The following is a 27,681-nucleotide window of genomic DNA, read 5'->3' on the forward strand; positions in this document are numbered from 1 at the left end:
TTGATCATAACCGTTATAGTGGATGTGAAGTTGTGTCTCACTATAGTTTTGGTTTGTGTTTCCCTGACGGCTAATGATGTTGAGCATCTTTTCATGTGCTTATTGGCCATTTGTATGTTTTTCTTTCTTTTGAAAAATATCTATTCAGAACTTTTGCTTATGTTTTAAATGAGTGTTTTGCCTTTTCATTAAGTTGCAAGAGTTCTTTGTATATTCTGGATATAAGTTTCTCATCAGAAATATGATTTTTAATATTTTCTTCCATTCAGTGGATTGTCTTTTCACTTTCTTCATGGGATGTTTTGAGGCATAGAAATGTTTAATTTTGATTAAGTCTAGTATATCTATTTTTTTTCTTGTGATACTTGTGCTTTTGGTGTCATATCTAAGAAACCATTGCCTACTGCAAGGTTGTGAATGTTTACACCTATGTTTTCCCTCAAGTATTATATATTTTTAATGTACATTTAGGTCTTTGATCCATTTTGAATTAATTTTTGTATTTGATGTGAGGTAGGAGTTTAACTTTGTTCTTTCATGTGTAGTTATCCAGTTGTCCCAGCATTATTTGTGAAAAAGACTATCCTTACCTCACCGAATCATCTCAGCACTTTTATTGACGGTAGTTTTTGTTTTGTTTTGTATTAAATTCTGGACATTTTGGATACTATCTTGTAAAAATGCAGAATTCTCTTTATGAAAATTTTAATTTTAGCTGGCAGTTTAGTTACTTCTGGGTCCCCTTGAATTTATTTAGACTTGTTTTACACTTTGTTGATGTAGACTCAAGGGAGGCCCAAGGTGTTTCCCAGGCCCAATAGGTTGGCAATACTCAAATTCCATGTCCTATCTTCCCTAAGGATTTTTTTCAGACTTGGATTTCAGCTTTGTCAGGATGTCATTATTTTGAGGCCTTTCTGGCATCTCAGCTTACATGTTAAGGAGATCTCTCCAATGGCAAGGCCAGATGTCACCAGACACTGTTTTTTGTGCCTTTCCCCGTGACCAGCACTGCTCCATTGCTACTCAACCCTGTAGAGGTTGGTATCCCATTAGACTTGAGTGGTCCCATTTTGTGCACATATATCCCAGCCCTTGTGCACTGGCAGGTGTCTCACCCTGACCAATGGCATTCCTTCTGCACAGAACTGCCCTTCCTGATGCTTTGCCCAACAGGTTCCAGCCACTTCATTCTAATCACTTTCTACTCAGCTTTGTGGGATTGTGTGCTTTGTTGGGACCCCAGCTCCAAGCTGTGGTTCATTGGGAAATTGTCCGCAGGCATGAAGCTGGGAATTTATGGGGCTACATTGAATTTCCCTTTATGTAAGACTCACAGCTATGTACTGCCTGTTGCCCATTACCTGAAAACAGCTGTCCTCTCTTATCATTCTTTATAATGGAAGGGCTAGTCTGGGTACCAGTTACTCCATTATGGCTATTTAATGCAGGCTTTTAAAAAACTACTTTACAATGGGAATATATTTGTTTCATTTTTCTAAATACTCAGAATCACAAAATAATATTACTTATCCTGAGTATCATTTGTGAAAAATAATGAAATTGTCTACCATATGTTTAGTATCCTGGAATTTTTTAATAATACTGCACTGAAAAGAGGGCTTAGTACATTTTGTAAAATTCTAAGAGACTGATAATTCTGAAGTGGCCTTAAGAATTACAGTGTAACTCTTTCAATAGCAAAAATCTAAGGAAAATTGAAAAATGCCTTCTATAAATCAGCTGAATTATTTGAATGCAATTCAAGTTACTAGAAATAACTTTCTAAAGAGTGCAAATAATACTGTTACAAGAATCATAATGAGGGGGAAATTATTCTAAAGAAGTAGAGTGCTCAGCTGGAGGAGATAATTAGGTAATGAATGGTTAATTGGTAGAGTATGAAGTTGGTGTGTAGGTATATCAAAGTAGATTAAAAAGTCTCAAGAGAGACAAAGCAAAGGAGAAAGCAATTTAGTGTATTAACCAGTATCCTCCCTCCACAACTCTTAGACATATGTAAGAGCATAATCTTTTAGGGAGAAAACTGATAGCATTCATTTATTCACTAAATGGAGAAAACTATGAAAATTATTTGGAAGCATTAAAATTATGAAAATTATGGCATTGAGAAATTAATTAAATAACTATATAATTTAACTTGACTCTCAGATCTTTAATACATAACACTAAATCTTTTAAAGTAAAAGACTAGCACCCTGAGGTTAAAGAGTTAGCGCTAAAGAGAACAGAACTACTCAACACAGGCAACCAGAAGATTCCCATAGACTAAACACATAGGTATACAGCAGGCCACTACTGTGCTCCCCAAGTGCTGGACTGCGGTAGAAACAGCACATTGTCTAGTAGAAGAAAAACATGTCCTCTTCCAGTAATTCCTTGGTGTAGTATTTTCTTATTTATGACACACAATAAATGGTCATTTGAAATTCTGCTTGCTGAGAAATGATCTCTGATCTCCCACAGACTTTAGTTTCTCTGAACTCTTTTAAGTGCAACTCTTTTGCACTCTTTTAGTTTCTCTGAACTCTTTTAAGTTCCTGATCAGATCTCCAGGCCTTGTCTAAAAAACAAGACAGCCTGTTTGTAGGGTTGTCAGAAAAAATGCAAGCAGCCCAGTTAAACTGTATTTCAGGTAAACAACTTATGGGAGGAGGGTATAAGCATGTGCTAAATATTACATGTGACACACTTCTGCTATAGTGATTGCATTATTCATTGTTTATCTCAAGTTCAAATTTCACTGCATGTCCTGTACTTTTATTTATTAAATCTGGCAAATCTACCTGTTCAGTAAATGCATGCCAGCTTGGTTGGCAGTGGCAACTGGAGGTTGAGACTGTAGCCTCAGAGTCTGGGAGACTTAGGTCCTTATATAAGAACTGCCTCCAGTTGACCTTGTTGGGTATGATTTATTTTTTCAACTGTAAAAGGGCATAATTATAGTATATTTAATATTCTTGTTGGAAGGATTCAAAGAATTTTTTTTAAAGTGACATGACAACAATGCCAAGTTCTTACAAATAGTAAGCCCTCAATAAATATAAGCTATTTATTTAATAATATGTTATTATTTTTCATTCAAAGAGAATGAGACTTAGAGTATGTATTTATATATATTTCCAATATTCAAAGATTGCTTCCTCAACATACTACTTCTCTATTAAGATATTTTGAAGTTCCCTTTTACCATCATAATATTTCATTCAAAACCTCTCAAAATTCTTAATACCTATGAACAATTTGAGCCATTTGGATCAAATAACCTTCTCAAAGCTGTGAAGATCAACAAACTAGGTCCATTATTTTCCTCTCTATTCTTCATGTAACTTTACTAAACTGTTTGCATAAATCAATGTGTAACCTACAAATATTAATAATTCATATGGAAATGAGATTTTAATTCTAAATATTATTATTAGAGCCTATAGAAAGATAACTGTGAACTATGCTATACAATTTAGGAGAATAAAAGGTTAAAACTATAAAAGTAAGTGTTTCACTTTATACACATTTATGTAAAACGTGTAGGATAAGCGTAGGACACAGAAAAATGGCTGTAACATTAAGCTAGTTTAGAAAAAAATCAATCATCCGCCCAGTCCTCACATCCTATAGCTAATTTAAACTAAACACATTTATATGTATCTGGCTTCAGACTTCAGAGTTGAAGTGTGTGGGCTCTAATTGCGTCCTGGCAGTTATTTGCTAGAAGTTTAAGCAGGAGAGCTTTGAAATCTTTCTCAAATACTGTTTATATATTAACTAGCTCAACATGTAATGTGATTAAACCAGTGAGTCTACAAACCAGTCTCAAGGGAAGAACATTCTTTGAACATCTGTGAAATTATTTTTCAATCATTTTAAATTTTATTTAAAATTAAAGAGGTGTCTTGAGAGTCCCCATTTATTCTTTTATTTCTTCCTATTGCCATCTCAGTCTGCATGTCAAGGCCATGCTTCTCTTTTGGTTGTTAATCAGTTTCATTTTGAGATGTCAGGATCAGACAAAATTCAGTGTGTCTGAAACCAATTCACTCTTCCTGTGAAATGGAACACTTTTCCTGAACGTCCAATTTATGTGCTTTGCCATTACCTAGGATCAAATGTAATTTCTGTTGCATTCTTCATTACAGTGTACAATCAGTTGTCATGTCTTGTCAATTCTTCCCTCAGACTGTCTATTGTATGTGTAGCTCTAGTTGCCCACAATACACACATAAAGACACACACGCACACTTTCTATACCCATTCTTCACTTCTGGTCTGAGTAACCATTAATTTTAAATGGTTCAGAAGCTTTCTAATTGCTTCTATCTCTCCCCTTTAATTTATCCTGAATATAACTATCAGATTAACCTAATAAGGTAACACTTTCTTCATGACTTTTTCTTATTCATACCAAAGCAATGGTGTCCAGTTAACACTGACCATTTTACATTACGATTCAGGTATGGTTTCTAATCAATAATTTTCTACATCACGAATCCAATTGTTAGTCATCCCATTTTGTCCCTTTTCATTTCGTATTGTAAATATTGAGTTCTTAGATAAGCTTTTTACCCTGAGTGGTCATGAATGAAATTTCAACTTTTGGCTTTGAAAACTGTAAGCCCTACTAATTACTAAAAGAAATCTTAAGATACAGAAAACTCCCCCTTCTCTCATAGAACTCAGGAAAGCAATTACTATCTTGTTATCATAAAAGTATCCTTTCCAAGTGTTATTTTTTAAGAAATAAGCCTTATAAGACACATGGGCCTTAGGTATCGCTGCTATATGCATGACAATTCTGATTCTGCCCTCGCACTAGCAATTTCACTTAATAGAATATGTAGTTATGTTCACAAGGCATATTTAAGAACACTATTTCTAGGAGCCCAAACTGCAAATGACCCAAAGATCTATCAATTATAGAACAGATACACCATACTATATTAAGATAACAGAATACTATAGAACAACAGTGAAGAATTAGAAAAACAGCCGGCTACCCCCGCCTCCTTCCGACGGATCCGTGCTGTCCCGCTGCTGCGCCGGCTCGGCCGCCCGGGAGACAAAGCACCGCTGCCGCCGCCACCGAGCGGGTCCCGGGCCATGGCCGGGCCGGTCCTGCCCCCCCGGCCCCCCAGAACTGAGCAGAGGGCGGGGAAGTGAGCAGTGGCCTGAGAGGTCCCAAGCCCCCAGGCCCCGCCGCCATGAAGTTGAACCAGCGCAGCCTGGCCTTCCACGCCACCTGCGACGCCCCGGCCGACAACGCGGGCTTCCAGTACAAGAAGGGCGGCCGGCATGCGGCCCACCACCGCCGCCGCCGGCCTGTACCGCGCGGCACCATGCTCTTCTGCTTGGGGACGCGGCCGGCCGTGAGCCCGTGGGAGTCATCATCCTGGAGGGCTGCACCGTGGAGCTGGTGGAGGCGGCCGAGGAGTTCGCCTTCGCCGTGCGCTTCGCTGGGGCCCGGGCCCACACCTACGTGCTGGAGGCCGAGAGCCAGGCCGCCATGGAGGGCTGGGTGAAGGCGCTGTCGCGGGCCAGCTTCGACTACCTGCGGCTGGTGGTGCGCGAGCTGGAACACCGGTTAGCGGCCGCGCGCGCAGGCGGCCCACTCCCGCCCCGCCGACCCCACGCGCTCCCGCCCAAGGAGGACGGCTGTGCCTTGTGGAGCGCGCAGATACCCGCCCCCGTCGCCGCCCCCGCTGGCGCCGCCCCCAGACCCCTGCCCGGCCCCGAGCCCCCGCCACTACCGCCCTGCCGGCGGGCCTCGGCGCCCAGCGGGCCTCTCGACTCGGCCTCCTTCGCCCAGCTGCACGAGTGGTACGGGCCGGAGGTCAGGGCGCTGAGGGGCTAGTGGCTCCGCAGCCAGGCCCAGCCCTGAGGAAAGGGCTGAGGGCCGGAACCAAGGGGAAGCGGGTCAAGGCCAGCCTTGAGGCCAGCACTGGTCCTGGTTCTGGTGCCACTCCAGTCCCAGGCCCTGCTCTGACAGGCCCAGCCCTGAGACACGGGGATCTGGTCCTGAGGGCGGTCGCAGTCGGCGTAAGCCCTGAGGTCCCTGCCTGGTCTGCTCTCGGGGACTCAGGCTTGGAGAAGATGCTGGGTTCTGAGGGGTGCTTTGGGACCTCTGTCATTCAGAGAAAGCCCAGCCTTGAGGCCATCGTGCTTGATCCTCAGGAGAATCCAGGCCCTGGGTGATCCTCAAGCAGCCGGAGGGCTGGTTTTGTGGGAACTGTAGCCCCCAACCTAGCCCTGCAGGTGCCTCGGTCGCCTGTCCCGAATCACCTAACCGAGGCTTGTTGCTGGCAACAGGCGTCCACTGGGGCAGCTGGGACCTGTGAGGGTCTGTGGCCTGGAAGGCACATGCGTAGTCAGCACTGGTCCAGAGGCTCCAGACTGGGCCTCACGCGGACAGGAGGCTGTGCTGCGCTACACCACACCTGGGCCTGACCCTGTGGCTCCAAGGCCCGCCGGAGGAGCTGCCTGGCTGCCGCCTGCCTGCCTGCCTCCGTGGGCGTGGGCTTTCATGTGTGCCCAGCACCGTGGCATGGCCGGGTCCCCGGGGCTCCCGGCCCGGAGTGAGGCCGAGGCAGCACTTTCCCCGGGGCCTCAGCCAGGCCTTGCGGTGGTGCTCCTGGGACTGTAGCGGCCCTCTGGCCTCGGGCCACGTCTGTGCTACTGTGGCAGCCCTCACGCTCTCCCAGCACCGCTTAGCCACATCCTCTGCCTTTTCCCGAAGCCAGCCTGAGGCGGGGCCTCTCGGGAGCTCGCCTGACCTTGTCCAGTCCTGGGCTGGGCAGCTGTGGCCTGAGCTGACTTTCCAGCAGCTTCCCCTAGGGAGGAGGGGCCGTGAGTCAGCTCAAAGCCGTATTTGGCTTCCAGAACCCTCTCCCTCCATCGCAGCCCCTCTCTGAGCTCGCAGACTCAGCCCCCTTCTCGCCCACAATATTCCAAGAGGGAGACCAGGTCTCGCTTTGCTTCAAGACAAGCTTCTGTTTTTCACTGACTACAGTGGCCGTTCTTCATCCAGGGAGAATCTCGGGGGGCTGGGACACCCCCGGCCCTCAAGCTGGGTCATGTTTACAGTCCTCAGTGCCCCCAAATTGGGACCCCCTGAGGACACCCCTGCCCTAATCTTTATTTCCCCAGAGGCTCCCTCTTGGTGACAGACAGACTCGGCCCTTAGCCCCTTCCTGCTGCCTTTGGAGTCCTTGGGGCATGGGGAAGAATGGGGGGCTGTCTGTGTGTCTGCAATCACCAGCTCACTGCTGGCCCAGTTGACTGGGGCTTCAGTTTTAATTTAAATACTTAGGGTGTTTTTATCCTAGCAACAAAGCTTGGTGTTTTCACTGCTTTTGTCCCTTGTTGGCTGGTGGGAAGGGATAGGGTGCCTGGTTCTGGGGTTGGCCAGTGAGGGAGGGGGGGATAGTTGGCACTGCCCCCAGGGAGAGGGCAAGGAGCCTTGGCTGGAGACACAGGGACCTCAAGAATCTCACCTGGTTCTTTGCCTTCTCCCTGGCAAGCCCTGCTCTCCTGCAGGTGCCTCTAGGGGTCTTGGTACGCTTTCTATGCCCCTCTTCCCCAAGTCCTCAGTGGTGGGGACGGGGATGGCAGCTCTGGTCCACAGGCTTTGGGTCTCAGGGGGCGTTAGGAACTGCCCAGTGCCCATGTCCTGGCCAGACCTAGCTGGTGTGGTGAGGTGTTGGCCCCAGTCCTGGTGTAGGTTTACAAGCACTAAAGGTACAGTCTCCCCCCACCCAGCCCCAAAGCACAACCTGCGGTCAGGCTGCCTCCGGCGTTGGGCGGGGGAGAGATATCAGGCAGCCTGGGAGAGGGATATAAAGGCTAAAATAGAATAAAGGTTTATCAAGTAAAAAAAAAATTTAAAAAAACCAGGATGGATTTCCATGATTCCATTTATAAAAGCTCAAAAACAGGCAAAACCAATCTATAGTTTTAGAAGTGAGAATAATGGTTACCCTTGCTGGCGTGGGGTCAGAGGGCTGGGGGAATAGTAGTTACTAGATGTGACTTAGAGGCGGGTGATGCAGATTGCCCTCTTGGCCCCAATTTCAACAACCTGATTTTCATATTGATTATTTCTTCCCTCTAAGCGCATTGATACCTACTCTTCCATCCATCGGTGACACTTCACACCTTCTTCTACTTTGGGTTTGACGTGTTCAGATCAGATTTTTAAACAGGACACTTTAGAAGAGGAATATTCCCAATATTCCTAGATATTCAGAATTAACACACACACACACAATTCTTCTTTGCCTTGTCTTATCCCTCCCTATGGTCATACATATCTATACATGTATAGATTGATTGCATCAATGTATATTATTGTACACCTATAATTTGAAAAGCACTGAACACAGTACTTGGAATACAAAAATGAACTCTGCATTCCCAGTCTTGTCGTATATGTGATCCTAATGAAGCACAAAAGCATATACACTAATAGCAATTTAATAAATTATATAATAGAGGTAAGTATAAAGCTATATAGGAATGCAGACAACTCACTGAAGGAAGTTGAAGTTTATATTACATATTGTAAAACATTTGATAAAACTACCACCTGTGATTGTATAGATGGCAATTTGTGAACTTAATAAACCAATAGTGTGTTAAGTTTTATTGGCTATGTTTTGGCAAACTATTAGAGGAAAGATATACTCGAAAAATACTAGTTCTATTTTAAGCCAAACAGAAATGAAGTCAGGGGATGGCAGTGGGGTTGGAGCAGAGAGAATAACACATAACACAGAAACAATAAATCAGAAAACTGTGTACAGTGTAGAAAAGAATGCTGGTAGGTAGATTTGGCTATTGGCATATGGACCTGAGTCATGTTTGTATATTTTCAAATGCCTTGAGATATTCTAATACATGAAGACAATTTGACATTCTAAGGTTATATTAATTTTCTCATAAAACTTTGTGGCTGTTCCCCACTATCTCCTGGTACATAGGATTTTAGAAGAGAAATTTGATAGTAGGCATACAGGTTTTGTTTTTCTTGCTTGATGTGTGTTTGTTTGTATTATTTTGTTTGATGCCTTGGTTCACCATCTAGGATACTGTGGGATTCTCTCTTTAATCGAACAGTCCAATAAGTTCATCACAACATTTTAATTTTGCAGTTCCTGCCTCCCTCATTTCTTTACAACAGAACCTAGAATTAGAGGGTCCTTTGTTTGATAAATTTGGCTCCCTTTATTTCAGAATTTTTTTCTATTTATTTGTTTGAATGCAGTGTTAATTCAACTTCTTATCTAATTATGGCTAATTTTTGTTTCATTATTTCTTTTTAACAGGCCTTCTAGTTCCTTTTGCATGTTCCATTGTTCCATTTCCTGTTTTATAAATTTTACATTCTTTTTAGTCATTGAAAGTAAGAAGCAATTGTAGAGATGCTTGTGGGATATTTTTATGGAGATATCTGTGTGTGTGTGTGTGTGTGTGTGTGTGTGTGTGTGTATTTATTTAGATCTCTTTGTTTACCTCTGGTTCTCAGCAGCAAAATAACTTTTCTTCTAAAATTTATTTGTCAAGTTAGAATTCTTTCACAGAAACAATATGCAGCTTGAATGAATGATTCCTAAACCTGCTCTAACTCTCTGCCACAAGTACAACAGTTATGCCTCCAAGTGGGAATTTCTTCTCTTCCTTGGAGCACATTCACTGCCCAGCCCTCACTCATAGCACTCAGATGAGCACTCTCATACCTGGTTTTATTCCCATTTTATAGATTAGGCAATTGAGACTTAAAGAATTAAAATGATTTCCATAAAAGTAAAATAAAACCTGTACAAAACTATCGGGAACTAAAACTGAGGTCAGTGATCCCATTTTTGCTATATTGATATTTCTGTTCACTCCACACATGTATATTAATGTGTTGTTTTACTCAGATATTTTCCATTGATCCTAGAGAACCTATTGCTATGATATATCTATTACTGGGAAGTCCAAAATAGGTGATGTTTAATTAAATTTTAAAATATCCAGATTTTCCCAGAATGAGTATCTTTAGATATTCCTATGTCCCTTGATAGGTTCTGAGCCAAGTCAAATATTCTAGATGACATATTCTGAAGTGGGAGAAAAAAAGTTATTATACACCTAAGACGAAACCTCAGGAACAGAAATTTAATCTGAGCAAAGCAACTATAAAGCAAAGTTGTACCTGTTTAGTCAAATTGGAATACAGTGTGCCTAGAGTGAGCCGGTGAGGAGAGTCAGGACAGGGGTGGCAGAGGCAGGCCTGTCGCTGGCCTTCCTCAGCACACATGTCGGCCCATCCTAAAGAAAGAAGACCCGTGCACTGAACAACTCGTCCATTATTCCAGGTAGTCAGGATTTGTCTTTGTAATTTTGTTGCATGTCAGCAAGCTCACCAAGTGACAAGATGCTTAGGCAAATAGGTGGCGTCTTTTCCAGGATGCCATCTCATCTGTAAAAATGAGTTCTAATGCACTAGGGAAATGGAGAAGCTGCGGGCCAGGACCCATTGGGATTCATGTGACATCATAAGTGTCTCTAATGAAAGAAATTTGCCTTAGAAATACAAATTGAGAGTAGAACTATTATTTCTAAGTTCTTCTGTTATTTCTAAGTTTTCATCATACTGTTATTTGTGGCATTTATGACAGAGAATTCTCAGTGAGGTATTGCAACTGGTGTCTACACGTCACCAACAAGAACATGCTTGCTTCAGTCTTTTTCATACGCCCTTCCACCCATTTTTAACTTCGCTTTTTTTCTAAATGTCTAGGTTTGGAACATGAAAGCAGTGACACCGTGAATACTATTACAGCTGCTAAGGTAGAAAGAGTAGTTGTATAAGAGAACAAACTCTTTTGTCCCCGTATATATCAGGTAAGATGCTGATGTACCTACATATCCTATATACACCAATATTTATAAATAACATCCACTTGTTTAGCTCACAATTCTGTGGGTCAGCAATTTGGCCCTAGTTCAGCTAAGCAGTGCATCTGCTGGGCTTGAGCTGACTCCCTCATGCATTGGCAGTCAGCTGGCGCTCAATGGCTTTACTTACATGTTTGGCAGTTGGCTGTCAGCTGATTCAGTGGTAGTGATTGTGTGTCTCGCATCACCCTGTGTCTCTCATCATTGAGTAGATTAGTCTGGGTTTGTTTACAACTGTCTGTTCCAATGTTCCAGAAGTAGCAAGCATGAAAGCCCCAATTCTCCAGTGCTTTGTAAATTCCTGTTTTGGTCACAATGTGATGTCTCATTGGCCAAAACAAGCCACGTGGCTCTGGTCCAGGGGCTGCACCTACCTTTTATGACAGGGGGACAATGCTTTGGCCACAAATAGGGGACCTCTAACTCGAGCTTAAACGGTGGGGAAATCTGTTATCCCGTGTGTCAAGAAGCCCAGAGATAGGGTGTCCTCCACAATGATTGAATTGGGAGCTCAAAAATGACATCAAATTTCTTTCAGATCCATTCGACCTCTCCTCTCTGACATCCACAGTATTCACAGCATGCGTAGGCCTATAACATGATGGCCACAGCAGTTCCAGACATCACTTTTTACAAAGAAAAAGTAAAGGCAGAAGGGAGACGGTCTCTTCTGAGGGCTTGTTATCTGAGGAATAGGAGAAAGTTCCCAGAATCCCCCAGAGACCTCCTTTTATGTAACACTGGCTATATTGATGTCAAAAAAACATTCCTGAAACAATCCTTTCCTAGGAGAGGCTATTACCATGACTACCTTAGACTGAACACCTGGCAAGGAGTGGGTCATAGATTAATTCAACAACTGTTTATGGCATACCTGCTATGTACGAGCATACGCCAGGCACCAAGGACATAGCAGTGAATGAAATAATGTCAATCCTCATGAAGTTTCATTCTAGTCAGAAGGATATACAGTAAATAAACAAGTACGTACAATATACAACTGATAACAAATAAAAGCTACTGAGAAAAAAAAATGGTAAAGGGGATACTGAAAGAGGATGGGGATGGGGGTTCTGATTTGTTTAGGAGAGTTAGGCAAGGTCTGACTGACCAGGTGACCTGGATCAGAGGCTCGTAAGAAATGAAGTGCTTTGCCACAGGGATATCTGAGGAAAAGAACTCCCATGCAGAGGGAAAAGCACTTGCAAAGATCAGGCCTGAAGAGGTTTGTTTGAGAAAGAGTAAATAAGCCAATGAAACTGGATCAGAATGGTCTTGGGGATAGAGTGAAGGTCAGCATCATATGCAGCCTGGTAAACGATAATAAGGTTTTGTATTTTTCTCTAAGTCAAAGGGGAAGCCACTTGAGGATTTTGAACTGATTTGTGACGTTCCTGAATTTACTGTAAAACATTCTGCTATGTTTCTAATAGACAATATGGGGCAGGGGCAGAGGCAGCAGAATACTGGAATGTTCCAGGTGAGCACCTGTGGCGGCTTTGACCAAGGAGGTGACGATAGAGAAGTGTCCCGGTACTGGATACGTGCTAACCACGGAACAGAGAGAATTTGATGACAGATTTGATGCACATCATGAAAGTAACTTTTCTGAGCTGTCTATAAAAGTACCTACATCACAGTGTTGTTGTGAGGATTCCACGATATAATTTATGTAAAATTGTGTTCAACAGTTTCTAATATCCAGTCTCTCCTCTCATCCCAAAATGATCATAATTCATCTTGCTTGTCCATGGAATTTTCTAGCTAATAGGTATTTCACATACCATACGTCTCCTAAATAAGGAGGTCGGAATGGATTTGGGTGGACCTTGAGAAGGAGAGCTGGAAAGAGAGCTCAGAATACCAGGAGGATATGAATAGAAAACAAGAAGGCAGTGAGATGTAATGAGATAGAAGTATTTGCCTGTAGCTGACTTATTTTGTTCTGTGCTATCAATCATGCATGAGTAAACCAGCTACATACAAAAGTTCACAGACAAAAATGTCCTCTTCTTTACTAGGTTTTCTCATTTTGGATAAACTTTAACTTTCCTGAGGGCTCCAAAAAAAAATACCTAGAAATATTCTGGTGCATATTTAATACAGGGGCTAATTCATATGACCCTTTTGCTAGCGCATATCTTTCCCAGGAAGCAGATGTGAGTGATGTTTTTATCACTACATTATTCTGCCTTTTGTAAGCTCAGATTTGTGTAGTGTTACTTATTTTACTTTCCAACAATAAGTGACTTTAATAGGACCATGAATCATCTGAAAATTTTATGTATTATTTCCTTTTGTAAATAAAATCAAACACTGGAACACTTTGAGCATATCACAAAAATAATCCCTGGCTATTTCTACCTGTGCCTTTAATTAGCACAGGATTTCAGAAAATTCTGTTATAAATGCATTCCCATTTATGTGGATTTAGTTTTAAGGTATATCAAAAGATTTGGCTTCAATATAGCTCTATTTTATGGAATATTTTTCTTGCCCTCAATTATATGGCCTGATAATATGGCCACAAGAGTACAGAGGTTTAAATGTCTTTCAAGTGATACTGATTTTTATGGACCATAATTTGATCCATAAAATTTGTATTTGTGGGGCCTCCCTGGTGGCGCAGTGGTTGAGAGTCCGCCTGCCGATGCAGGCGACACGGGTTCGTGCCCCAGTCCGGGAAGATCCCACATGCCGCGGAGCGGCTATGCCCGTGAGCCATGGCCGCTGAGCCTGCGCGTCCGGAGCCTGTGCTCCGCAATGGGAGAGGCCACAACAGGGAGAGGCCCGCGTACCGCAAAAAAAAAAAAAAAAAATTATATTTGTGAAATACACTTAAGAACTGCCTTGGACTTCCCTGGTGGTGCAGTGGTTAAGAATCCACCTCTAATGCAGGGGACACGGGTTCGAGCCCTGGTCCAGGAAGATCCCACATGCCACGGAGCAACTAAGCCCTTGTGCCACAATTACTAAGTCTGAGTGCCACAACTGAAGCCGGCGTGCCTAGAGCCCGTGCTCTTCAACAAGAGAAGCCACCGCAATGAGAAGCCCGCGCACCTCAATGAAGAGTAACCTCCGCTCGCCACAACTAGAGAAAGCCCACGCACAGCAATGAAGACCCAACTCAGCCAAAAAATAAATAAATTAATAAAATTTAAAAAAGAATTACATTAAAAAAGAACTGCCTTATACAGTTTATATTTTATTGCTGTTTTTCTTTTTCTTCCTGATGCAGAAAGCTGTCGTCATTTTTATTGTAGGCAAAGATAGATAACTGGAGAGCATTTACTTTTGTTTTAGAAATTATTCCAGCCAGGATCTGTTTAGACAAGTTGTTGTATATGTTTTTGTTTGTGCTTAAATTAAGTCTAACAAATCAGGACTTAAAGCCACTGGCACATTTTAGATTATAGATCATAGCAAATCTTCAGCAACTGGATTTCATATTCAAAAAAATTCAAATTACTTAATATGCATGATGCAACTTTTTTAAAGCATGTATTATTCTTACTTTATCTTCATGATGTTACTGACTTACATTCTGTAATATACAATGTTGATTTTGTGCAATTTGAGGAACCAATGTTTCTCCTTAGCAGCCCTCCTTCCCTTCAGATGTACCTTTCCCTCCTTCTGGCAGCAAGGCTCATCATTCTAGGATACGTAAGAAAAAAAATGCTCTTTTCGTCCACCCATTAAGGGTTCTTTCTGTTCTTCATATTAGAAGACAGGAGAAAACCTGAAGTTTGTTGATTACCTCAAGTCGGAAGGCAAATGAACATTTTGCTCAGGTGCCCGCTGCTGAAATCTGAGACCACAGCAAATAGTTCATTACAAGTAAAACATGTAGAAGGAAGAGGAAGCAGCAGCAGGAGGTTTCAGTTCCTTGATCATCGCTGCCAGATCAGATTCAGTATTACGTTTTATTTTAGCCAACTGGCAACGATTATATTTGTATAAAAAGTCTGAATTCAGACTTTGGTTCAAGATAGACAAAAGATGAAATTCAAGGATGCCAATTGAAAGAGGCAACCAGGAAAACCACAAATTATTTATTACAAACTATATACATATTTATATTAAAGATGCTGTTCAAAGAGTCTCTACAGATCACTTATATAGCAAATAATTCAAAATACTGTAATATGTAGAACGCTTCTGGTAATAGAAAATAAATTGTTAAGGACCATTTGCATCTATAACACTGACTCAAACTTCAGCATTATGAAGACTGTCAAAGTGTAATTACAGACTCAACTGTAGTTTTCACTTTATTTAGTCTAGACAGATTTTACATGCAGAAACATCAGTCACAGCTCTATCTTCTTGCATATTTGCATAATACCCTTTCTTCTGTCGCCCAGTTAGCAAATAAAAGCATGTCTGATGTATTATAAACAGGTGGGCAAAAATCAACTGTTTCATATGGTTGATATTTAATTTTTAACTTCATTCTGGTAATGGATTTCAAAAAGAATAGATCATGGAGAATGTGGATCTTCTTAGGAGGCAACAGTCTATTTATATCACTTGAAATATGAAGAATTCTTTGATTTTGACCTTTTATGTGCATGTACAGTCATTCCTCTGTATCATGGAGCCATTGGTTCCAGGACCCCCAAGCATACCAAAATCTGCAGATGCTTAAGTCCCATGTATAAAATGATGTAGTGTGTTGTATCACTTATGTATATCCTCCCATATACTTTTTTTTTTTTTTTTTTTTTGCGGTACGCGGTTCTCTCACTGTTGTGGCCTCTCCCGTTGCGGAGCACAGGCTCCGGATGCGCAGGCTCAGCGGCCATGGCTCATGGGCCCAGCCGCTCCACGGCATGTGGGATCTTCCCGGACCGGGGCACGAACCCATGTCTCCTGCATCGGCAGGCGGACTCTCAACCACTGCACCACCAGGGAAGCCCCTCCCATATACTTTTTAAATGATCTCTAGGTTACTTTTAATACCTAATCTATTATAAATGCTATGTAAATAGTAGTAAACACAGTGTGAATACTATGTAAATAATTGCCTTTGCAGCAAATTCAAGTTTTGCTTTTCAGAACTTTCTGGAATTAAAAAAAAATTTTTTTGTGGATGGCAGATGGGGAATTCACAGATATGGAGGGCCAACTCTAGTGCCTTTCTATACCTTTTATATATTGAGATTGTGCAATTAAAAATGTTTCCTATCTCCTTGATTCCTGTCTCCTTTGCTCTCTCTCTCTCTTTACCTAATTTGTTGTGAACAATGTTTTATACCAAAAGGTTGCACAGAATTTTAATGGTTGCATAGTATTCCAGGCCGTAGTTTCTTTCTCAGTTATTTATTTTCTCATATACCCTTTTTTGCTAACTTACTTAGGAATAGTTGATGCGGTATTTATTTTGATTTTGTATCCTTTTTGCTGATGAGATTCTGGCTAGTCTGGCTGGCTGTGCACATTCATTTTGTTAACCCGCTTCTGACTTTTACTGCTGTATCATATGGATTTCAGAATTTTCCCAGTAGGGTTTGTTTTCTGACTTCCAGAGTAGTCTTTCATCCATGTTAAAACTTGTCTTGGAAAAAAAAATTAGGTATACTTAGTCACATGAATGCATAAATACATATCTTGGATTGTAAACACTTTAGTGACCCGAACCATGAAATTACAAATAGAAGATGGTCAATAGACCTTGACTGAATGAAGGAATAATATCTTTATTGTGCTTAAGAATAAATAAGTACATAGTAAATTTTATAAAAATAAAATTTATGTACACAACCATTTTTCTTCAACGTCTTGAAGAAAGCATTAGTTTGGTATTGCTTCATAATTTGAAAGACTAATTTTAGATGAGTAAATCTTTCTGTTTTAATTACTTATGGTGACAAAATCTTCTCACTAACCTTGTTGTTTTTGAATTTTGCATTCGACATTTCTCTGCAATATCAAGTCACTTCTCAGGTATCTTTCACGGCTTGGATAAAGAACTACAAGTTGACACTAAATTTAGTTTATTGTCATAATTGAATCAAGAAATAGTGACAAACAAGATTGCTAATCACTTATTTTTCATAATGTACATGAATTGAAAGTTCTAATATGTTTCATTTCAATGGAAAATTTCATACATGGATATCACGTGTTATTGTGTAAAGAGATCCTGATTAAGAGTAAAGATGTATAGTTTCTAATATTAGTTTTGTTACTTAACTTCCAATTTTAAATTTCCTCACATGAAAACAGAACTCAATACTACCCAGCTTACTCACCTGTGGTAATTATAAGAGTTTCTGATAACTCATTTTGGTGACAGAACTTTGAAATGAGTATAAAAATTCTCTAAAATAAAATGAAAGAAAGTGACTTAAAAAGAAAATAAAATGTGTAATTTAATGTGATGCCACATAGGTAAATATGAGAATTTGCTTAGTTTTATTTTACTTAATGTGAACTTAATGCAAGAAGTATTCATCTCCCAATGTTTCTGATAATTTTGTTCAGAAACTAACAATACTGATGACATCACAATTTGAAAGTCATAATTAAAACACTAATGTTTAAAATTATTTAAAATAATCATGGTAGCTTCAAAAGCAAAAAAATATATATGGAAATGGTAAATGATTCTTGTGAGTCATGTCTGTGAGAAGGAAGAAATAATGTGTGGCATTTTACAAAGAATAAGCAATAATCACAGGAAATGTCTGTGGACACTCTAAATGGTTTTAGGTGAACCATGGTGAACATATCCAAAAACCACAGATGTATTGTGTATGTATGTATATATGTAGAGTATGCAAAATAATAATTAACCAGTGTGCCTTACTTTTAACTGCCTCAGTTTAAGAAAAGTATATTTTCAGCACTGAATATAGTGTCCCATCACTAGCATATAACAGGGGATTCATTATTAATTATTTCTTAGGCACTAACACGTTAAGAAAATTAACACGTAGTCATTTGACACAAGACTGCCATTCTAAGGGGAAGGAAAAGATACAAAATACTTTCTAGAAGTAGTCAGAAACAGCCTTTGTCTTAAAGTTATAAATTAAGTATACATACTCTGGATATGTACTCCAGGTCAATTTTATTAAATGCATGATTAATATTTTATAATACTATCACATGGTATACACTATCATCTTTATTTTTGTAATTTTGACATAGGTATCTGTAATTAATCAGGAGATCAAAAATCATCTAAAGTTGAAATTATAAAATTCTAATAGACTTCCTTGTGGATAAGTTTACAGACATGTTTTACTGTGTAAACTATTTGTGAAAACCTAAACTACCTTAGGGGACAAGCTTTATAAATGTAAATCATTTAAATCTCCATTACATGCAGGTTATTTTAAGTAGGCATTTACCAACATATGTGTGTGTAGGAAGTTGCACAAATCATAAGTATGCAGTTTGATAAACTTTCACGAATTGAACACCCATGTGTGACCAGCACTCAGCTCAGGAAACAGAGCATTACCTGCAGCCCAGAAGCCTCACCTGTGTACCTCCAACCACTAATCCAATCTAAGTACTGTGATGGTTAATCTTACATGTCAGTTTGACTAGGCCACAAGGTGCCCAGATATTTGCTCAAACAGTTATTCTGTTTGTTTCTGTGAGGGACTTTTGGACGAGATTAACATTTAAGTCAATAGATTGAGAGTTAAGCCAACTGCCCTCCATAACATGGGTACCTCATCAAATCAGTTGAAATCCTGAATAGAACTAAAGGCTGACCCTCTCCTGAGTAACGAGAATTCATCCTGTCTGAATTTGTTTTATTCTTTCCTTCAAACTCAGACTGAAACATTGGCTTTTCCTGTGTCTTGAGCCTATAAGCCTTTGGACTGAAACTAAACCATCAGCTGTCCTTGGGTCTGCAGCTTGCTGAATATCTTGGAACTTTCCAACTTTCATAATCGTGTGAGCTGATTCCTTATGTCTCTCTCTCTGTCTCTGTCCCTTTCACACACACACACGCTGTATTTCTGGAGAAACCTGACTAATAAAAATACTAGTTTAATTTATGCCTTTGCCCATTTTTGAACTTTATATATGTCGTATCATGCAATACATATTATTTTATGCTTGGCTTCTTTCACTCATCAATATAATTGTGAGATTTATCTACACTATTGCTGGTTGCTTGAATTTCAGTTTATTTATATTACTGTATAGATTTTTAGTCTGTGTGTATATAATTCATTTTCTAATTCACAGTATTAACTTATGTGAAGTTTCCATCTTAGGGCTATTGTGAATACTGGTGTTATGTAATTCTACTACATGTTTCTTGATGAACACTTTTGAAAGTTTCTTTTGAGTATATACTTAGAAGTACAACTGCTAAACAGTAAAAAATGCATATATTCAGTTTGAGTACGTATGACCATATTTATTCATACTCTTATCAACATTTTAAGGGTGTTTCAATTGCTCCAGAGCCTCTACAAATTGTTTGGTTGTTTAATTTTAGACTTTACAGTAGGTGTGGTTTGGTACTATATTACATTTTAAAATTTCATATCCCTGATGATTAATAGCATTGACTTTTTCATTTGTTTATAGATCATATCTAATGGCATACCTGTTAAATAATTTTCCACTTTTCTGTTAGATTTTCTACCATTTTTTCTTATTAATTATAATAGATTTTTAAATATATTAGATTTTTTTTCTCAAATGCATGCATATATGCTTCAAAAGTGAAGGAGAAAAAAAGACTTTCTCAGACAAAAAGTTAGGGAATTTGTTGTCCATAGACCTACCTTGAAAGAAATGCTAATAGAAGTTCTTTAGTGAGAAGGAAAATAGGTCAAAAATACAGATCTACATGAAGAAAGGAAGAGCACTGAAGGAGAAGTAAGTGAAGATGACATAAAAACTTTTATCATATTCTTAATTGATTTAACAGGCAACAGGTTTTTTCCATATTAAAATAGCAACAATGTATTTGATTATGTATGCTTGTGGATATATCTTATGTATGCCTTATATATGGGAAATGAATGAGAGCAATAATAGAAGGGATAGGTAGGAAAAATTAGGACTATTTTGTTATTATAAGGTACTTATATTGCCAGTGAAGTGGTGAAGTGCTATTTGAAATTGGACTTTGATTATTTTTAAATGTACATTGCAAACTCAAGGGTGACCATTGAAAAAAGTGGGGGAAAAAAGCATAATATGCTAAGAAAGGAGAGAAAATGGAGTCATATAAAATGCTTAATTTAAACCACAAATGGCAGAAAGAGAATGGAAGAAAAAATAGGAACAAAAAACAAGGGAAATAAATAGAAAACAGTGATGAATATGATACTTATTTATCTAACTTCATCAATAATCATTTTGAAAGTCAGTGATATAGTGCACCAATTAAAAGACAGGGATTGTCACAGTAGATCAAAATCCACAACTCAACTATATGTTGTCTAGAAGAAATCCACTATAAATATAGAGACACATATAAATTAAAAGTACAGGGCTTCCCTGGTGGTGCAGTGGTTGAGAGTCCGCCTGCCGATGCAGGGGACACAGGTTCGTGCCCCGGTATGGGAAGATCCCACATGCCACGGAGTGGCTGGGCCCATGAGCCATGGCCGCTGAGCCTGCGCGTCCGGAGCCTGTGCTCCGCAACGGGAGAGGCCACAACAGTGAGAGGCCCGCGTACCGCAAAAAAAAAAAAAAAAAAAAAAAAAAAAAATCAATGGAGAAAACTATACCATAGTAACACAAATCAAAGAAAAGCCGGAGTAGCTATATTAATTTCAGACTGAGTAGACTTCAAAGTAAGGAAAGTTATCAGAGATAAAGAAGGGAGTTATATGATGATGAAGGTGTCAGTTCTCTAAGAAGGCATAACAATTCTTAACGTGTATTCACCTAAGTGTCAACAACATGAGGCAAAAACCAATAAAACTGAAAGGAAAAATAGATAAATCCAACTACTCTGGTAGTTGGAGACTTCAGCACCTTTCTCCCAGAAATGGACCCATCCAAGAGGCTGGAAATCAGTAAGGACACGGTTGAACTCAGCAACACCATCAATCAACTGGATGTTATTGACGTCTATAAACTCCTTCATCTAACAAGAGCAGAACACACATTTTTCTCAAGCTCACATAGATAATTCACCTAGATCACATTCTAGGCCATAAAACACACCTGAACAAATTTAAAAGATTAGAAATCATACTATGTCTACCCTCAAATCACAGTGGAATTAAACTAGACTATTAATGTTTACTCACAAGGTATCAGTAGAAACAAATGAAGATTATAACAAAATAATTCTGAAGTTCTTATTTTTTTTCATCTTAGACAATAAAAGACACCTTGTGTTTTTTTCATGAAACATTTACAGAAATTGATGATTTTGTGAGCAATTAAAGTTTCACAGGAAAAAATCATATAGTATGCTATCTGATAATAATGCAATTAATAAAACCATGACTAAGAAATTTTCATAATTACAAGTGTGAAGTTACGTTTATTTAATCCATGTTTCAAATAGGAAATCATATTAAAAACTACAGAATTTTTGGGCTTCCCTAGTGGCACAGTGGTTGGGAGTTCGCCTGCCGATGCAGGGGACACAGGTTCGTGCCCCGGTCCAGGAAGATCCCACATGCCGCGGAGCAGCTGGGCCCATGAGCCATGGCCACTGAGCCTGCGCGTCCAGAGCCTGTGTTCCGCAACGGGAGAGGCCACAACAGTGAGAGGCCCGCATACCGAAAACAAAACAAAACAAAACAAAACAAAACTATGGAATTTTTAACTGAATAATATGAAAACTATGTAATTGGATAGTTTTTAAGTGTCTTTATTATACACAGTTCAAATGTGTTCAAAAACAGCTTGGAAATAGCAAAAAAATAAAGCCTTATCTGTCATGAACATCAAACTTCAAATGCTTGCATTATGCAAATTGGGTCTATGTATGGTAGCACATAAAAGCAACCATAGAAAATAACAGAGTGCTTATTACATTGTACAATTTCCAGTTAAGTAAACCACAAAACTAGAATTGTGCATCAAAGAGCGCTTGCCATTTTATTTGAGCACTACAACTTGCAGTAAACAAGTTGTTTATTTTCCATGTAAATTGCCTTCCTGAATGCTCAAACAGCATATATTAAAAAGAAACAAAAATATAAACAGAAACCTCAATAATCATAACTTTAAAAAGTGGAAAGTTTTACATGCATGTGTTTTAAACTCAGACTGAAATATTTTCATGAGGTTTCAGGTGAATTCCTATTTTAGTCTAGCTCACATAAAATGCTCTTTCATTTATTGCACTTTAAAATGTGCTATAGTGTAACAAAGGAACTTTATAATAGATATTGAATTGAATAAAATTAGAAATGCTGATTCAACAGTCTTGTAATTTGTCGCATTTTATTAATTTCTAGATGATTAAAAAATTGAGCATTAGTCAACAGGCTATAGTTCTAAAATATTCATCGATTTACATTTTCATTCTGTACAAAATACACTTAAACTGTTTAGCAAAGTTTCAGCAACATTATCGAATCAATCCTATTTAAAATAACCCCCATTAAAAGATTAAATTAGCATAAGAATAAATTTTCAGTGTAAAAAATTGCTTTGGCAGCATGAAAGGCTTCAACAAAAATATAATAACTTAAATATCTAAAAGCTAAAATGTCAAGGGGGTTCATGTTCAAAGTTAAAGAACTGTGAATATATTACAAGAGATGCCATTTTAAAAATTCATTTAATGAATTTTATAACAGTTTTAGATTTATGGTAAAATTGTCAAGATAGTACAGAGACATTCTGTATACCCCACACAGAGTTTCCCCTGTTATTAACATGTTACATTAATATATTTGGCACAATTAAAGAACGAATATTGATACATTATTTTTAACTAAAGTCCATATTTTATTCAGGTTCCTGTCCTTTTTAACTAATACGTTATTCTGTTACAGAATATTATCCAAGATACCACACTGCATTTAAGAGTCAAATCCCCTGATCCTTCTCCTAAGAATGGAGTTATGTGTTTTGGGGAGGAAGATCACAGAGGTAAAGTGGCATTGTACCATATCATATTAATGGTACAAAATATCAACATGACATCACTGCTGATGTTAATCTTGATTACTTGGCTGAAGTAGTGTTTATAAGATTTCTGTAAATTTACCCCCCCATATATATTCATGTATACAGAGAGAAATCTATATCTATAAATCTGTTTGTCTATCTATCTATCTATCTACTTATCATCTATCCAATCTATCATCTGTCTTAAAGGAAGTCACTATGTAAAGTCCACACTTAAGGAGGCAGAGTTACGTTTCTCATCCTTGAGGGAGAAGTATTAACATAAATTTTTTGGAATTCTTTTTCACAAGAGATTTGTCTCTTCTCTTCCATTTATTTATTTATTTAAATCACTATGGACTCATGAGATTTGTTTCATAATTTGGGTTATAATCTAATATCACTTTATTTTGTTGTTCAAATTATTCCAGTTTTGGCCCTTGGGAGCTCTTTCAGTTGGCTCCTCTGTCAACTGTCCCTTTGACATACTCTCCTCTATCCCCTTGACCTACTCCAGTCTGTGTGTGTGTATGTTTTAGCACTTTCTTAATTTGTGGATGCTCCAGGCTCATTTTGCACAATTCCTGTCCTCCAAGTCCTAGAATCAGCTATTTATCCAAGGAGCCTTGCTTTCTTTTCACAAAGAGTAATATTAGAAACTAAGAGCTCAGTGCTAGTTGTGATCGTTGCCACTGGGTTGTACTGGCTCTAGATCTTCTCAGGTAAGTAGGGATATATATGTATATATACTAACCATCATATACACACATGCCTATACATAGCTCTATTTGTAACTGTGTTTATAATAAAGTAAACATGCGTTGATGTTAATATGTCCAACTGCAAACCATTATTTCCACTTGGATCATTCTTGCCATTATGCTTCCTTATCTGTAGGCACCTCCATCAGTGAGAAACCGGGCTCCTATTATTCACTATTGATTTTCTTAATTGTTCATTTCCAGTATACATGTATAGTAGTATCCGAATCGTTAACATGTAATCCCATGGGCAATAACTTTATGAGTCTGAGTATAATGCTTAGGGTTTTCGGTACAGAGTGTTCTGTTTGTTTATTTTTACTTTTAGTTTTATTCCATTCATTTCCAAGGTTACTTAGGTGGCAACTTCCCTCACTCCCTTCAGCAAGACTGTTTCATACTTTTGTAATACAGTTAGGTTCTTTTGTCACACTTTATATTTCAACCAGGGATCACCTGACCTCCTATTTATTTAATTTTAATATACTAAGAGTCTCATTTGTTCTGTAAGGTCCTATAGGGTTTGTCCCATACATAGTTTTGTGTATCCATCATTACAGTAGCATTAGAATAGTTTCACAGCCCTAAAATATTCCCTGTGCTTCACATATTTAAATCTTCCCCCTCCCATATCCATGACAAAATACTGTAATGTCTCCATAGTTTTGCCTTTTCCAAAATGTTGTATAAGTGGAATCTTATGGCATGTAGACTTTTCAGACTGGTTTCTTTAACTCAGAGATATGCATTCAAGATTCATCCATGTCTTCTTTTGACTTTATAGCTCATTTTCTCTTATTGCTGAAAATAATATTCCATCGTATGATGTAGTGTGGCTTGTTTTTCCACTTCCCTTATGAGGGACATCTTGGTTGCTTTCAGGCTTTGGCTCTTATGAATAAAGCATCCATAAACATTTTCATGCAGGATTTTATATAGAGGTAAGTTTCAGATCATTTGGGTAAATACCTAGGAGCACTACTGCTAAATTTTGTGACAAGATTACATTTAGCTTTGAGAGGAAATGTTAAACTGTCTTTCAGAGTGGCTGCACCGTTTTGCAATTCCACTGCAGAGAATGAAAGCTCCTGTTGCTCCACAGTATAGCCAGCTATTGGTCTTAACTCCTTTTGGATTTTAACCTTTTTTTTTTTTTTTGTGGTACGCGGGCCTCTCACTGTTGTGGCCTCTCCCGTTGCTGAGCACAGGCTCCGGATGCGCAGGCTCAGTGGCCATGGCTCACGGGCCCAGCCGCTTCGCGGCATGTGGGATCTTCCCGGACCGGGACACGAACCTGCGTCCTCTGCATCGGCAGGTGGACTCTCAACCAGTGCGCCACCAGGGAAGCCCTGGATTTTAACCTTTATAATAGGTGGGTAGTGGCATCATATTACTGTTTTAATTTGCAATTCTTAATGTCAAATGATGTCCATTACCTTTACATATGATTATTTACCATCTGCATAACTGCTTTGCTAAGGGGTTTTTCCAGATATTTTGCCCAATTTTTAAATGAGTTGTATATTTTCCATTATTCAGTTTTATAGTTATTTGCATAGTTTGTAAATGAGTTCTACAGAAGATATGTATTTTGCAAATATTTTCTCCTAGTCTGTGGCTTGTATTTTCCTTTTCTTAACAGGTTCTGTCTACAGCAGAAGTTTTAAATTTTATTAAAGTCCAACTTATCATTTTTTTCATTCATATATCATGTTTTCGTATTGTATGTAAAAACTCATCACCAAATGTTCATTTATTCCTGTATTTCTCTCCAGAAGTTTTATAATTATACATTTTACTTTTAGATATATGATCAATTGTGAGTTAATTTTTGTGATGTTAACTCTCTGAGTAGGTTCTATCTAAGCCTCTATTTTCCTTTCTTTTTCTTTCCTTTTTTTTTTTTTGCATTTGGATCCCCGGTTGTTCCAGCACCAGTTGTTGAAAAGACTATCATTTCTCCATGATTGCCTTTGCTTGTTGTCAAAAATCTGTTGACTGGGCTTCCCTGGTGGCACAGTGGTTGAGAGTCCGCCTGCCGATGCAGGGGACATGGGTTCGTGCCCGGTACGGGAAGTTCCCACATGCCGCAAAGCGGCTATGCCCGTGAGCCATGGCCGCTGAGCCTGTGCGTCCGGAGCCTGTGCTCCACAATGGGAGAGGCCACAACAGTGAGAGAGGCCCGCGTACCACAAAAAAAAAAAAAAAAGAAAAAGAAAAAGAAAACACTCCCATTTACCATTGCAACAAAAAGAATAAAATATCTCGGAATAAACCTACCTAAGGAGACAGAAGACCTGTATGCAGAAAATTATAAGACGTTGATGAAGGAAATTAAAGATAATACAAATAGATGGAGAGATATACCATGTTCTTGGATTGGAAGAATCAACATTGTGAAAATGACTCTACTACCCAAGGCTATGTACAGATTCAATTCAATTCCTATCAAAGTACCACTGGCATTTTTCACAGAACTAGAACAAAAAATTTCACAATTTGTATGGAAACACAAAAGACCCCGAATAGCCAAAGCAATCTTGAGAATGAAAAATGGAGCAGGAAGAATCAGGCTCCCTGACTTCAGACTATACTACAAAGCTACAGTAATCAAGACAGTATGGTACTGGCACAAAAACAGAAAGATAGATCAATGGAACAGGATAGAAAGCCCAGAGATAAACCCACGCACATATGGTCACCTTATCTTTGATAAAGGAGGCAGGAATGTACAGTGGAGAAAGGACAGCCTCTTCAATAAGTGGTGCTGGGAAAACTGGACAGGTACATGTAAAAGTATGGGATTAGATCACTCCCTAACACCATACACAAAAATAAGCTCAAAATGGATTAAAGACCTAAATATAGGCCAGAAACTATCAAACTCTTAGAAGAAAACATAGGCAGAACACTCTATGACATAAATCACAGCAAGATCCTTTTTGACCCACCTCCTAAAGAAATGGAAATAAAACACAAAATAAACAAATGGGACCTAATGAAACTTCAAAGCTTTTGCACAGTAAAGGAAACCATAAACAAGACCAAAAGACAACCCTCAAAATGGGAAAGAGGGCTTCCCTGGTGGCGCAGTGGTTGAGGGTCCGCCTGCCGATGCAGGGGGCGTGGGTTTGTGCCCCGGTCTGGGAGGATCCCATGTGCCGCGGAGCGGCTGGGCCCGTGAGCCATGGCCACTGAGCCTGCGCGTCTGGAGCCTGTGCTCTGCAATGGGAGAGGCCATGGCAGTGAGAGGCCCACGTACCGCAAAAAAAAAAAAAAAAAAAAAATGGGAAGGAATATTTGCAAATGACAAAGGATTAATCTCCAAAATGTATAAATAGCTCATGCAGCTCAATAACAAAAAAACAAACAACCCAATCCAAAAATGGGCAGAAGACCTAAATAGACATTTCTCCAAAGAAGATATACAGATTTCCAACAAACACATGAAAGAATGCTCAACATCATTAATCATTAGAGAAATGCAAATCAAAACTACAATGAGATATCATCTCACACCAGTCAGAATGGCCAGCATCAAAAAATCTAGAAACAATAAATGCTGGAAAGGGTGTGGAGAAAAGGGAACACTCTTGCGCTGCTGGTGGGAATGTGAATTGGTACAGCCACTATGGAGAACAGTATGGAGGTTCCTTAAAATACTACAAATAGAACTACCATATGACCCAGCAATCCCACTACTGGGTATATACCCTGAGAAAACCATAATTCAAAAAGAGTCATGTACCAAAATGTTCATTGCAGCTCTATTTACAATAGCCCGGAGATGGAAACAACCTAAGTGTCCATCATCGGATGAATGGATAAAGAAGATGTGGCACATATATACAGTGGAATATTACTCAGCCATAAAAAGAAATGAAATTGAGCTATT

General features: G+C 39.2%; 2 pseudogenes; one reads left to right on the forward strand and one right to left on the reverse strand.

The window, feature by feature from the left end:
- Positions 1 to 5,207: 5,207 nt before the first annotated feature.
- LOC113628669 (sesquipedalian-1-like) lies at positions 5,208 to 5,896 on the forward strand (annotated as a pseudogene).
- Positions 5,897 to 7,746: 1,850 nt separating this feature from the next.
- LOC113628642 (40S ribosomal protein SA pseudogene) overlaps positions 7,747 to 27,681 on the reverse strand; it is a 144,528-nt pseudogene continuing 124,593 nt past the window's right edge.

Source organism: Aethalodelphis obliquidens, unplaced genomic scaffold (assembly GCF_003676395.1).
Source record: "Aethalodelphis obliquidens isolate GAN/ISIS:26980383/991018 unplaced genomic scaffold, ASM367639v1 scaffold24, whole genome shotgun sequence".
Lineage (NCBI taxonomy): Eukaryota > Metazoa > Chordata > Mammalia > Artiodactyla > Delphinidae > Aethalodelphis > Aethalodelphis obliquidens.